General features: G+C 32.7%; 1 protein-coding gene across 1 annotated transcript in view; it reads right to left on the bottom strand.

Moving 5' to 3' along the window:
• The window catches only part of LOC126888281 (kielin/chordin-like protein), a 496,360-nt gene extending 490,262 nt beyond the window's left edge, over positions 1-6,098 (bottom strand). Inside the window, exon 1 of the mRNA XM_050656396.1 lies at positions 5,862-6,098. The gene's annotated coding sequence lies outside the window, so the exon portion shown is untranslated. The remainder of the gene's footprint in view (positions 1-5,861) is intronic.
• Positions 6,099-12,684: the final 6,586 nt, after the last annotated feature.

Genomic DNA, 12,684 nt, shown 5'->3' on the forward strand with positions numbered 1-12,684 from the left:
GTGATCTTAAGTGAATTTAGTTGAAAAAATAGATGAGAAAAACTCATAATAGATAACAATAATTCGCTATTTTTGTTGTACAAAAGTCATCCTACTAAGAGCAGACGTAATATTAACAAATCAAACATGTACAAAAGACAAGTATTAAAATTGATCTGTAAAATATTAGGTTATTTTAATAATAAAGACTCATTGATAATATTCAATATTTTGCGGCTGTTTCTGTAGAGAATGAGGATGAATTTGAAATTACACAATACATATTGCCAAATTAATACGTACGCAATGGAAGCTATTGGAGAAGTGGATAGTATGTATAAAGATTAGAAATGAAAGCTGGAATAACGAAATAGATCTTGTGGGGAAGAAGAAAGGTATATATAATAAATAGCTATCAACAAAGGACCTTTACGACCGACAGCAGTATAATTCTTTAAACAAAGAAGTAAAAAAGGAGGTAAATAAAGAAAAAATTAAATTTGGATTAAAAACTGGGTACCTACTTGGAAAACAACACAATGAAGAGATAGAGAGCATATCAAACGACACACAACTAGTGATATTAAGAGACAAAAATAAGTCAACTGGATTCACGGACAACTAAGAACACATAATACATTTAATAAACTAATTATAGAACACAAAATAAATAAAAACGAATGTCACATTATCAAAAGTGTTGTTACATGAGTGAAGAGTAAACCTAAGTGAATTTAGTTGAAAAGATGGATAGAAACAGCTCATAACAGATAACAATTCGCTATTTTCATTATTCAAAAGTCATCCTAATAAGAACAAACGTAATAGTAAAAAACAAGAGAACAAGAAGCAACACAATGAAGAGATAAGAAACGTCTGAAACGACACAATTACCAAAACTTCCTGAAGAAAAAACAACTAGCAATAATTAAGAGGCAAAATTAAGTCGTCTAAATTCACAGACAACTAAGAACACATTTAATAAAATAACTAAAGAAGACAAAATAAATAAAAACGAAGATCACATTACCAAAAGTGTTGTTAAATTAGTGAAGACTGAACCTGTGAAAATGAATTTAGATGAAAAGATAAAGAAGGACAGCTCATAATAGACAACAATTTGCTGTTTTCGTGGTACAAAAGTCATCTTAATAAGATCAAACGTAATGATTGTCTGTAAAATATTAGGTTAGTTTAAGAGGAAACAGTAGCGATCAACAGGTAGCAAAAACGCGTTCCAAGATTGCGGCTGTAATTTTGAATATTTTTTCGAGATATTTGGCACACTTATTCGTAGTATAATAAAGAATGGCGGTACAGAGCCCAATTTGAAAAATATATTAATATGTGGAAATTACTCTGTAATTAAATAAAATATTAAAAAAACGAGCCTGTACCGCCATTAAGAAGAACAAAAAAATACACTTTCTTCAAATAAACTTTTTTATCCGATGCCTAGATTTTGTGTCATTTTGGAACTACTAAAATTTTTTATTTCATTAGTAGTTCCAAAATGATACAAAATCTAGGCATCGGATAAAAAAGTTTATTTGAAGAAAGTGTATTTTTTGTTCTTCTTAATGGCGGTACAGGCTCGTTTTTTTAATATTGTATTTAATTACAGAGTAATTTCCACATATTAATATATTTTTCAAATTGGGCTCTGTACCGCCATTCTTTATTATATTACGAATACGTGTGCCAAATATCTCGAAAAAATATTCAAAATTACAGCCGCAATCTTGGAACGCGTTTTGGCTACCTGTTGATTGCTACTGTTTCACCTTAATACCAAAGACTTCTGGATAGTTTAATATTTTTCCTCTATCTCATTATCAAATGAGGTTGATTTTGAAATTATCTACACAATTAATACGTACGCAATGGAACTTATTACTATTGAAAAAGTGGGTAGTATAAAGATTAGAAATGAAAGGTGGAATAAAGAAATAGATCTGGTGGGGAAGAAGAAGTATATGTATAATAAATAGCTATTAACAAAGAACCTTTACGACCGGCCACAGTAGAACAATTTAAAGAAAGAAGTAAAAAAAGACGCAAATAAAGATAAAATTAAATGTGAATAAAAACCGGGTACTTGAGAAACAACACAATGAAGAGATGAGGAAGATCTGAAACGAGACAATTACCAAAACTTCCTAAAGATCCGGACCAGAAAAAGAACAACTAGCGATAATTAACACAAAAATAAGTCGTCTAGATTCACAGATAACTAAGAATACCTACGTTTAATAAAACTGTAGAACACAAAATAGATAAAGACGAAAAGCACATCACCAATTGTGTTGCTTTTTTCTCCTTTTTTGGCACAGACATTTGCTATTCAGTCACAACTTTTTTAGCAATGTGTTGTTAGATGAGTGAAGAGTGAACCTAAGCGAATTTAGTTGAAAAAATCGATAAGCACAGCTCATAATAGATAAACATTCGCTATTTTCGTTGTAGAAATGTCATCTTAATAAGAGCAAACGTAATAATAAAAAATCACATGTACAAAAGACAAGTAGTAATGATTATCAGCTGTAAAATATTAGGTTATTTTAATATTAAAAACTCCTTGATAGTTCAATATTTTTCGGCTATCTCAGTATCGAATGAGGTTGAATTTGAAATTACACAATTATACGTACGCAATGGAACCTATCGAAGAAGTGGATAGAATAAAGATTAAAAAATGAAATGTGGAATAAAGAAATAGATCTGGTGGGGAAGAAGAAGTATATGTATAATAAATAGCTATTAGCAAAGGACCTTTACGACCGGCAACAGTACAACAATTTAAACAAAGAAGTAAAAAAATACGCAAACAAAGAAAAAATTAAATGTGAATAAAAACCGGGTACTTGAGAAACTACACAATGAAGAGATAGGGAAGATCTGAAACGACACAGTTACCAAAACTTCCTAGAGATTCGGACCAGAAAGAGAACAACTAGCGATAACTAACATACAAACATAAGTCGTCTGGATGCACAGATAACCACTAAGAATACGTTTAATAAACTAATAATTGTAGAACACAAAATAGATAAAGACGAAACGCACATCACCATTTGTGTTGCTTTTTTCGCCTTTTTTGGCACAGACATTTTTGCTATTCAGCTAATCACAACTTTTTTAGCAATGTGTTGTTAGCTGAGTGAAGAGTAAACCTAAGTGAATTTAGTTAAAAAATCGATAAGCACAGCTCATAATAGATAACAATTCGCTATTTTCGTTGTACAAATGTCATCCTAATAAGAGCAAACGTAATAATAAAAAATCACATGTAGGTACAAAAGACAAGTAGTAAAGATTATCTGTAAAATATTAGGTTATTTTAATAGCATATCATGCAACGAGCATTTAATGATGGTCATTATGAAGCGAGTATAAGGGATACGAAACGAGCCGTATGCGGTGAGTTTCGTATAGAGTAAGAGCTTCATAATGATAATTAAATGCTAGTTGTATACACTATTTTTTCTATGATCATTCACAACAAAAAATATATTCAAATTTATTAATTTTGTAACGCAAACAAATTAAGTAGTTTGTCAGTTTGACAGTTTGTTTACATATTGAGAACTGTCAAAGCGTATGTATTTATCGCGAATGCCATATCGCCATTCTATTGGTTAAAAATCTGTATCTTAATGAAAATCTGTATCATAATGAAGTTCATTATGATACAGGTAGTGGCATCATAATTGATATATTTAGTCCAGAGAAATAAGATTTTTCTCGTGACACATCCCCCTCCAGGCCGAAACCAAATTTTTTGAGTAGTATGGACATCTATATTATTAACCTATATATTTCCTGCAGCCGATTTTGATGGTATACATAGTTATAAACAAATGAAGATCAAAAAACGCTAAATTTTCGCTTTTTAATTCGCAAATTTGTTTGTTCATTTGTTTATGAAAGAAGAACATTAATACTATTACAGTAAAACCTGCCATATCCGGCCCAATGTGGCGACAGACCGATCCGGATATGAAAAAATCCGGATATCAAGACCATTTCTTTTTTAGTCTTTGAAACGTTTTCCTCCTTAATTCTTTCCAGTAATCAACGCCTTCAATACCTTTCGTCGATAGGCACGTTTTATAGATTCTACAATACATTATTTCGCCATCTTTTAGTTCTTTTGAGTCGGGATGAGAGTGCGTTGTCCGACAGCAGGACTGCCTATCTCGTTAGATTTCGGTAGATCCGGACGGCAGAACCGTCCGGATATGGGGAGGTCCGGATATGACAGGTCCGGATGTGGCAGGTTGTACTGTACCTTAATTAAAAATAAATGACAAAAAATAATTTTAAACAGTTGAAAATTATTTTGCAAAAACATGTCGATTTTTTGCTTACTTATAAACAATTAGAATAACTATTTAACCGTTACCCGTAGAAAATTTATTTTTTCATATTTAGAAGACTGAATTTTTATACACATTTAGAAAGAAAAACAACTGTCCTAGGACAATTAGGGACAAAGTTAGCCCCCCGCCCCCCATTTTTTTAATTCACATGTTTTTGCAAAATTATTTTGCAATATTTATAATTATTTTTTGTAATTTTTTTAGCTTCATCATTTTCTGACTTAGTGTTGCAAAAAAAATTAATTTGGGATAAACAAATTAAATAACTTTTAAACGATTTGACCAATTGCTTTGAAATTTAGAATACGAATTAAGCACCATACATCTCAGCAGTCTGTGTAATAAGAAGGTTCTAAGTTAATTTTTACATAAGTTATGAATATTTATAAAAACTCAAAATGTATGATTTATTTTGCAATTTTCTAAGCAACCAATAAGGATAGACATATAAGCGAACGCCATGTTAAAGTTTTTTATACGGTTTATGAATTTCTTATTCTCAAATTTGTTTAAAATGCTTATTTTTTTAGTAATAGACGAAAAAAGCGAAAATTTACCGTTTTTTGATTTTCATTTGTTTATAACTATGTATATCATCAAAATCGGCTGCAGGAAACATATAGGTTACTATTATAGATGTCCATACTACTCAAAAAATTTGGTTTCGGCCTGGAGGGGGTTGTGTCACCAACAGGATATTTTTTTCCTTATTTCTCTGAACTAATTATTATAGTATGAGAATAGAAAAATATTATTAAAGACTCCTTGATAGTCGGCTATTCCAGTATCGAATGAGTTTGAATTTGAATTTACACAATTATACGTACGCAATGGGAGCTATTGGAGAAGTGGATGTTATAAAGATTAGAAATGAAAGGTGGAATAAGGAAATAGATCTTGAGGGGAAGAAGAAGGATATGTATAATAAATAGCTATCAACAAAGGACCTTTACGACCGGCGACAATACAACAGTTTAAACAAAGAAGTAAAGAAAGAGGTAAATAAAATAGATAAAATCGAAAATCCCATCACCAAATGTGTTGTTAAATGAGTGAAGAGTTGAAAAGATAGATAAGGACAGCTCATAATAGATAACTAAAGTCAGCCTATCCTAATAAGAGCAAGATAATAATAAAAATCACATGTACACAAGACAAATATTAATAATTTTCTGTAAAATATTAGGTTATTTTAATATCAAAGACTCATTGACAATTCAATATTTTTCGGCTTCTTAACTACTTAAAGTTATGCAAACGGTTTTTTTTTTAAATGGATCTAACCTTTCAAATTTATTGAAATTGTTAAATGTTATAGGAATATTAAACTTTAAAAATCCGTTTAAATGCCAAAGAATTTAAATTTCTATCACGTTGATAACTGAAGATTGCTATTAACTGGACTAAAATGCATTTTAGAAATTCCCAAAGTGAAAAAATCTGTTTAAATAACATGAACTTAAAATTAATATTAGTAGTTATAAGAGAAACTACACTTACCAAGACAGCAACAGTATCGGGTCCACGCTGAAAACAGTTCTTGGGTTTCGAAAACCGAGAAAACTGACTAAAACAAACTCACACGCGCTCGTCTTTTCCGGCAATAATAATTGTGACCTCCATGTAAACAAATGAAATACGTCGTAAATAAAGTTGATTAGGATCGGACGTTGATATCCGCATACTACAACAGTTGAGACGACACTGACTGCACTGCACTTAATAATCTAGTGTTGATATTTGAACGAACGCAGAGTTTCTGTTTGCTGTCTACTTGCGTGCGAATCATCGAGTGGACCCCCTTCCAAGATCTAAGGTGGTCTTAGGAAAGGACTCAGTTTTCACTGTTATCCTTGCTGTTGCCGAATGGTCAGCGAGTAATGATGGTTTGTAAAAGATGAAAGGAATGAAAAGAATTCAATACTAATTATTGAAGTTTAAGTGATATTTAAAGGACGGGTTATTAGGAGGTCAGTTTTAGGGACCTACTGAATTTTATATTAAAAACGAAAAAGGCAGATTGAGGTAGGTACTTAACGTGAATTTCAGTTTGAAAAAAGTTTTGTCTTAAAATTCCATTGGAGCAGATCGTTTGATTACCGGCAAATCGATTCGTTTCTTTCTTTTTATTATTATAATTTTTTGAAGTTCCGATCGCGCGGTATGCAATTTCGACGGGACTAAAATTGTATTTGGTGTCACTCAAAAATCGTGACGCGAGTGGTAACCTTGCGGTATACCGTAACATACATATATCTATACATATTCTTAGTCAACTAAGTACAGATCCCGAATTATCTATTGTTTGATTGGTTTCAGGGTGATTTCAATTATAAATCCCGAATTTGACATTACTCGCTGGCCTCGGAGTGGTCTCAACCCTATAGAGGTGATTTGTTCAATTTTATAAAAAAAAAATAGTGCAATAGGTTCATGTTTTTATTGTAAAACTAAGTAAGGATCCAGAATTTGATATTATTGACTGGTTTCGGCGTAGGTTAAACTCTATAGGGGTCAGTGGCGAATTTAGGGTACTTGCGGCCCTAGGCCAAATTACCCCGAGCGGCCCCCGATAACTTCACGATTATGTAATTAAAGCACAAATACTTAATAATAATAGTAATAATTACAACTTTTATTTTAATTTTACTTTTTAAATTTCGTAATACAAAGTATAACATAAATGAATAGAAATGCCTGTAATGTTCTATTTGAATACGGACATAAATAGGTTGAAATGAATTCAATAGGTACTTAAATAATCTTGGTTTGCAAATTTGGCTAAAGCCCCAAAATAGCTCTAACAACAGTGTCTATATTTATAGAAATTTCGAAAAATAAAATTTATAGAAATAATTCTACAGAGAGAGTCTGTAAAGTGGAATAAATTCAATATCTCAAATACTAATTGTTTTTTTGGAAAATGCTCAGACCCGTCGATTAGTATTTCAAATTGTCCTTTTTGACATTCAATAAAAATGTATACAGGGTGTCCCAATTTAGAGATATGACGTCATCGTCGATTTTCTTAAATGGCAACACTGTCATTTTGATAGCTAATTTGATAGGGTTTGTAAAGTTATACATAACTGCAAAATATCAAATTTTTATTCTCTACCATTTACAAGATAATAGAAAATAACAAAGTTATATCTGTAATTTGGAATATATTCAATAATTAAAATACTAACTGTTTTTTTGAAAAATGCTCAGACCCGTCGATTAGTATATCAAATTGTCATTTTTGACATATAATAATAATGTATACAGGGTGTCCCAATTTAGAGATATGACGTCATCGTTGATTTTCTTAAATGGCAACACTATCATTTTGATAGCGTGTGTAAAGTTATACACATCTGAAAAATTTCAAAATTTTATTCCCTACCATTTACAAGATAATAAAAAATAACAAAGTTATGAAGAACAAGAAGTAATCAAATAATAATTGAATTTATTTATTTCAATTAAGCAAATGCTCATAACGTTGCCCATTGACAATTTGACAATAATTGAGGGCAACATTATGAGTTTTTGCTTAATTTATTGAAATAATTAAATTCAATTATTAGTTGATTACTTCTTTTTCATAACTTTGTTATTTTTTATTATCATCTAAATGATAGAGAATACAAATTTGAAATTTTGCAGTTGTGTATAACTTTACACACCCTATCAAAATAGCTATCAAAATGACAGTGTTGCCATTTAAGAAAATCAACAACGATGACGTCATATCTCTAAATTGGGACACCCTGTATACATTATTATTATATGTCAAAAAGGACAATTTGATATACTAATCGACGGGTCTGAGCATTTTTCAAAAAAACAGTTAGTATTTTAATTATTGAATATATTCCAAATTACAGATATAACTTTGATATTTTCTATTATCTTGTAAATGGTAGAGAATAAAAATTTGATATTTTGCAGTTATGTATAACTTTACAAACCCTATCAAATTAGCTATCAAAATGACAGTGTTGCCATTTAAGAAAATCGACGATGACGTCATATCTCTAAATTGGGACACCCTGTATACATTATTATTGAATGTCAAAAAGGACAATTTGAAATACTAATCGACGGGTCTGAGTATTTTCCAAAAAAACAATTAGTATTTGAGATATTGAATTTATTCCACTTTACAGACTCTCTCTGTATATTTATAGAAGCCTTTGAGATGTTGGTTTTTCGAAGAATGCTGAAGATCTCTTGGAAAGATCACGTGACCAACAACGAGGTGCTGAGAAGAATAGAGACTGAGAGAGAACTCCTAAATATTGTAAAAAACCGAAAAACCAGTTATCTAGACATAATTCACAGAGGAGAAAGATACAACTTTTTACGACTCATAATGGAAGGGAAAGTGGAAGGAAGAAGAGGTTCAGGAAGAAGAAAATGCTCCTGGCTGAAGAACGTGAGAGACTGCACAGGTATGGAGTATGGACACACATTCGCTACTAAGAACCTCTCAAGATAGAGAGCAATTTGCTGTAGTTATAGCCAACCTTCAGTAATGGAGAAGGCACCTTAAGAAGAAGATAGAAAATATATAATTCAAAATGTTAGCAAACAGCAGTTATTTGTAAAATTATTAATATTGTTAAAATTTTTATGTTATTAATTAGTATTGTAGTTAATTGTTAAAATTAAATACCATTTGTTTCATTACGAGGGAAAAATACAGATGACAACAAAAGACTAAAAAAACCGAGTTGAAAAGACATTATAAGTAAAAGAACAAGCAAAATAATATGAACAACTCTACTAGTAAAAGGCTACGGTACTGAAAAATAAAAATATAAATGCCTGGTTGCACCAACAAATCTTAAGATCCAGCTTCACCCAGCTCAGCTTATAGATAGGGCCGATTTAAATGTCACATAAATTGCACCACAATTTTGAATTCTTATCAATGCGATCCACATGACAATTCATTTTAGCAAGCTGAAAATGGATCTAAGACTCAATGGTGCAACGCATATGTTTCTTTAATGCACGCCTTAAGCTTAAGATCTGTTAGTGCAACCAGGCATAAGAATACAACAAATAAACTTCTAGATCGTTCAGTTCATTATTCTCTTATACTGAAAAACGTCAATGTCATTTTCTTAAATTCTTAATTTTTATAAAGTTGGATTAATGATTAACATTGACACTCACTCCACTCCATACTCATAATAAATATCATATCTAAACACTCACTTTTCTAGCTTTTTTGGCTTCTTCTTCTTCTTCATGTGCCATCTCCTCTAAGAAGGTTGGCAACCATCACGGCAATTCGCACTTTCGATACCGCTGCTCTAAAGAGATCAGCAGAAGTGCAATTAAACCAAGCTCTCAAATTGTTTAACCAGGAGATGCGTCTTCTTCCGCGACTCCTTCTACCCTGTATTCTTCCTTGCATTATCAATTGTAACAAGTTATAACGCTCGCCCCTCATAACATGTCCCAGATATTGCAGTTTTCTGACTTTAATTGTATTTAAAACCTCTTTATCTTTTCCCATTCTTCTCAACACCTCGATATTCGTGACTCTATCCACCCAACTTATTCTTAATATTCTTCTGTAGGCCCATATCTCGAAGGCTTCTAATCTGTCCGAAACATCCTTCTTTAATGTCCAAGCCTCCAACCCATAGAATAATACGGAGAACACGTAGCATCTCAGAAGTCTTATCTTTAAAGAAATTGTAATGTCCCTGCTACAGAGTACTTTTTTTTAGTTTGTTGAAAGCATTTCTTGCCTGTCCTATTCTTGCTTTAATCTCTTCTGTGTACTCATTAGTTTCATTAATTATTGTACCCAAATATTTATATTTTTCAACCTTTTTAATTTGTTCTCCATGTATTGTTATGCTTTCTTGGCGCTGTTGAACTTTTGTGATTGCCATAAATTGTGTCTTTTTTGTGTTTAGGGACAGTCCGTTTTCTTGGCTGACTTCTACCACTCTGTCAACCATTTGTTGTAAATCCTCAAGACATTCGGCTAATAAAATAGTGTCGTCGGCAAACCGTATATTATTGATTGGTCGACCATTTACTTTTATTCCCGTGGTTAGGTCTTCTAGTGCTTCCTGGATTATTTCCTCTGAATACAAATTGAACAAAGTAGGAGACAGGACACAGCCCTGTCTGACGCCCCTCTCAATACGTATTTCATTTGAAAAGGCGTTGTTCTCTTTTACCACAGCGATCTGATTATAATAGATAGCACTAATGATCCTGATGTCCCTCATATCTAAGTTTTTCTTTTCAAGTAATTCGATAAGGCGGTTATGTCTGACCTTATCGAAGGCTTTGTTGTAATCCAAGAAACACATATATACTGGCTGATTAACATCCATGCACCTTTGCACAAGTACATTTACAGCGAACAGGGCTTCCCTCGTTCCCATTGCATTTCTAAATCCAAATTGCGTGTCGCTTATGTCCTGCTCAAGTTTGTTATGTATTCTCCGGTGTATAATTTTTAAAAATATTTTGAGTGTATGACTCATTAAACTTATTATCCGGTGGTCTTGGCATTCTTTTGCATTTGGTTTTTTTGGCAGTGTTATGAACGTTGACAGCAGCCAATCTCTGGGAATGATTCCTGTACTGTATATTGTATTAAATAAGTCGACCAATATTCCAATTTGCTGGTCCTCTATTAACCGTATTATGTCTACAGGTATTTGGTCAGGACCTGTTGCCTTGTTGTTCTTTGTTCGCTTTATCGCCTCTAGTACCTCATCTTCTGTTATGTCTGGGCCGTTGTCGAACTTTTCCTGCTCTAGTACTATTTCAGTCCGTTCGTCTTTAAATAGCTCTTGAATATATTCCTGCCATCTTTTAAGCCTTTCACCGACGTCTATAATTATTTTTCCGTTTTTATCCAGCAGTATGTTTGATTTTTTCTTAATATTAGTGCCTGTTATTTCACTAATTTTCTTATGAAGGTTTAAGTTATCATGTTTCTCTACCAACTGTTCAATCTCTGCGCATCTGTCACTATACCATCTTTCCTTTGCCTCTCTGATCTTTCTCCTTATTTCTGTGTGTATAATATTATACATGTTTTTGTCTTTGGTTTTATAAGATCGCCTTGCTTCCATGAGATCTAGAATCTCGTCGGTCATCCATTCATTTTTATTCTTAATTAGTTTAGGTGTAAGTGTTGTCTCACATGTGCGGATAAGAGCATCTTTTAACATGTGCCATTTCCTGTTCGCATCTTCAGTAGGAATAATTTCTATTTTGGTGAGCTCTTCTTTAATTTTTAGTGTGACTTGCTCTTTTGTTGATGGATCTCTCAAACGAGATACTTGTATCGTCTCTACTTTAGTTTTAACCACAGGCTTCTTTAGATTAATTCTAAACCTTCCTACAACTGGGTTGTGATCTGATCTCACATCAGCTCCAGGGTATGATTTTACTGATTTTATGGAATTTCGGTATCGTTTGCAGATGAGAAGGTAGTCAATTTGGTTTCTGATGACGTTATGTTGGTTGTCTGCTGGTGATTTCCATGTATATAGTCTCCTGGTCGGCAGATCATAATAAGTATTCGTGACAATAAAATCGGTCTCTTGGCAGAATTGAGCCAATCTTTCTCCTCTCTCGTTACGAGTGCCCAGTCCAAAGTTTCCAATAAAATCACCTTGACTTCCTCTACCGATTTTTGCATTTAGATCTCCCATTACTATTGTAACGTCTCTAGACTTGGTTACTTCTAAAGCTTGTTGTAATTCGTTATAAAACTGTTCGAGCTCTTCATCCGATTTATCTGCTGTGGGAGCATATACTTGAATTATATTGACTCTAGACTGGGCTGTTTTTAGTGTTACCATCATAACTCTATCCGAGATGGGTAAGAAGCCAGTTACAAATTTCTGGGTGGTTTTATCAACTAATATCGCTACCCCGTTCCAGTGATTTGGGTCATTGTCATTACCAGAGTAGTATATCTTTGTTTGGCCTACTAATATGTCACCTGAATTGGGCCATCTGGTCTCACTTAATCCTAATATTTTTATGTTAAGTCTTTCCATTTCCTGAATGACATTATGGACTTTACCTGCTTGGTATATTGACTTAACATTCCACGTGCCTACCTTCATGCACTTTTTGTCGATTTTAGTCTTCTTTTTGGACGATGTGTTACTGATGGGTATTTCACAGGGATTTCGTTTGATATCGACCTGAGAGGCCCTGTGGTCTATCTGTGATTTGCCTCCCCTGCCGGATCTTGGTCTCCGATATCCATGATCAGTAACAGAGTTACTTTTTTGTACAGCCATGACAATTGTACTAGGGATATCCGTATATGATCTTT

This window comes from Diabrotica virgifera, chromosome 7 (assembly GCF_917563875.1).
Source record: "Diabrotica virgifera virgifera chromosome 7, PGI_DIABVI_V3a".
NCBI lineage: Eukaryota > Metazoa > Arthropoda > Insecta > Coleoptera > Chrysomelidae > Diabrotica > Diabrotica virgifera.